The sequence below is a fragment of the Convolutriloba macropyga genome, chromosome 8 (genome assembly GCF_964194025.1).
Source record: "Convolutriloba macropyga chromosome 8, txConMacr16.3, whole genome shotgun sequence".
Lineage (NCBI taxonomy): Eukaryota > Metazoa > Xenacoelomorpha > Acoela > Convolutidae > Convolutriloba > Convolutriloba macropyga.
The window spans coordinates 55,384,460-55,387,565 of NC_134475.1; positions in this window are offsets into that span (position 1 = coordinate 55,384,460).

Here is a 3,106-nt window from a genome sequence, read left to right on the forward strand (position 1 = left end):
AAAGCACTTATGATGAATTATCTTAAAGTAAAAAATTAGAAATCAAATGTTGGTTTTGTTCACAATTGAACTTTTCTGTCGTCAAGATAAGAGAAGTTTCCTTGAAATTTCTGATCGATACAACGGTTTGATTTTTTTGCAATTTTCAACTTCCTTAAAAATCAGTCGCACCTTTTTTCTAAAAAGAATATAAGCTTTTCAGTAATATGCAGAGAAGTTGAAATAAATAAATTGTTTGATTCAGCGTCGACTTAATTGTCTCAAAGATCAGAAAGTGATTGAATATTGAATTTTTTGATCTGTAAAAGTTACACTTTTTTCAATTTTTCTGCTTTTAAAATCCGAAAATTTGGAGTTTAAAACTGTTTTTGAAACAGTAAACTAAAAGTCTCTTTGTTAGTACAAAAGAAAATCAATTCCATGGTTTGATATGTAAGCACCTAAATCAGAAAACAATTGATGCTTTTACAGATAATTTTTTTGCACTATTTTGCACATCGAGAAACAAATGTTACATAAATGTAGCAGTGTAGCAGTGGTTTAAAATTATTTTGCAACTAGTGGGGAGCTTAATCTAATAGTTGGATTTTTAAATGCCGGAGTTTTTCGCCGAAAAGTTTTGAAATTCTGTTTTGATTTTAACGATCTGAAAATAGTTTCTTGCGTTATTTTGCACTTCGAGAACCAACTGTGAAACAAGGTTAGCAATAGTGTTATAATATGAGAAATGCCAGTGGGGCACAATTTCAGAATACGTTAATATCTTTTAACGATCGAACCTGTTTTTTTGCGTTTTTCTCTTATGCGCTTTTTAGTGATCACTTTTCGCCAAACTCTGTTTGTCATACAAACTGGTTCAAAATTGGTACCAAAAAATTTTGTTGGACAAATTTCGGTTTTTGAGACTTTTTGTCTGGAAAAATCAGATCTAATCGGGAGAAGAACTACAGAGGTGACGTCCGGCGAACTTTTGCTGTTGACGTCTAAAATCCCGAAAAAGTCTAGCTTTCTGGGTTTGGCGACATCTTAAGCCCTTGAAATTCGCACTAGTTTTCCTGCTGGAAGGCAATTTCCTGTTGGTTTTCTTGCTGCCGGGCAACTTCGTGTTGATTTGCTTGCTGGGAAAAACGTGGTACTGTTGTCTGTATCTCGTGTGCTGGTACCCTCTTTGTTTAAAAAAAATCGTTTCAGATGGTAGGTTTTTTTCTTTCATGGGGGTACTAGTTGCGACTGCTTGATAATTTTTTTGAGAAAGCGTGAATTCTATAGTTTTGGGTTCTTTAACCATCATTTTGATTTCTTGTCTTGGATTCCCAAGATCATTGGGAGCGGGTAGCAAGAAGCCCACCGAAATTTGTTCCTTGATATAGGAAACAAAAGTTTTGCTTTAAAACTTCTCTAAGCGTCAAAGTTTATTATATAGTGGAAAAGGGCTTCTCAATGTTTAAAAGGTGGTTCTTTGAAAATTGTGTTATCAGTTGGCCAGTAAAAATAATTTTCTAAAAATTAGTTTGCAGAATGACTGAATAAGTTTTTTTGGAAAAACTTTGATCTCGATTGATTTCTTTCGTTTCTTATTTTTCTGATGCTTTTATTCGTAGGTTTTGATTTCTTGTGTTTGTTTTTTCCTTGTTTGTTGTTTACTTTGATCTCCATTGATTTCTTTTGTTTGTCAGAAGCAGTTACATTACTTCTGAGAGCTATTTTGCAGTTATCATCAGGAATAAGTCCTCTATCGTTGATCGCCAGAAAAAATTGGTAAATTGAAAATTGGTTGATGAAAAGCTTAATAAGCTAGCGTGTGGGTTATTAAGCAAAGTTCTTGCTGATATTTCTTCCTACTTTTGAACTAGAGGCTTTAATTCAATAATTTAGTTCATCTCACTATTTATAATTCACTTGCCATCATATCATTTTTCGCATAAAGACTGTTGAATTTTTGGTTTTAATTTAAGGAATCCGAGTCCAATTCATCAAAAAGGAAATAAGGAAATCCAATATCTTGAGTGAACTTGGAGTTATATAACTGAGATGAAATGAATCATTTACGTGTCGTTGTCCCAAAAATTCTTATCGCACTTATTTTTTGTCGCACTTTCGAGCCAGAATTCCATTTTTCCAAAAAAAGTCTCACAAACTATTATAAGGATTTCGTTAGGCTCATAAAAGTGAGTCTGAAGGCTTCTGCTTGATTTCAAAATTTTAGGCAAAACCAGCATATGGACCAGAACTTCCTAAATGCGCGCTTTCAGCGGCAGCATTTCTACTCGGGTCATGTTAACTTTACCTGCGTACAAGATTAGCATCAAATTTGTTCTGACGTCTTGATTAGCCAGCGAGTTTTTTCTCTGATCATATTCTCACGATTTTGATGGTCTCTTTTCTTTGATTATTGCCCCTTGATAATTGAAACATCAACGGGTGCAGCCAAATGATTTTGCGCAGATTCTATCAACTTTTTTCTACCACCTCACCCCAGGATGTGTTACATTACCAGGCAAAATGCAACACTGCCCCCTGAAAGTTGCCAATTGTACCCAATTAAGCGTGTGCTGTATGGAACCGAAAATCTTGAAAACTCGATCCAGCGCGCCAGAACCTTATGTAACATCTCCTTTTATTTTCTCTATCGTTTATTTCGTCCCTATATACTTTTGGTACACATTGATTTACTTTTCAGGGGGGAGGAGAAAGCGAAAACATTAGCATCTTATTTTATGAACAACATTAGTCAAATATTGCTGTCGCCGATAATACGTTACTTACTGAGCCATGACAGATCTTCGGATTTTATTTGATAACATGGCATATCATCTATAGTTTTACCACCTATTTTTTCATATGTATGTCAGGAACATTGGCCTACAGCGCGTGTAGCCGACCAAAGAATAATGAAAAATTTAACCGACTCGAGTTAATTCTGATTGGTTGACAAATCTATTTGGTCAAACTATCGCTAGTTCGTCCTAACATTCAATTTAAGAGCGGCCCTGCTGACGGCTTAATTTGTTAATTTTTGGTTGTCGGCTAACGACCAATGTCGGACAATTCGACGATCATATTGTTCATGGTCCACCAATTGTTAACACTTGTCTCTTCATGCGTG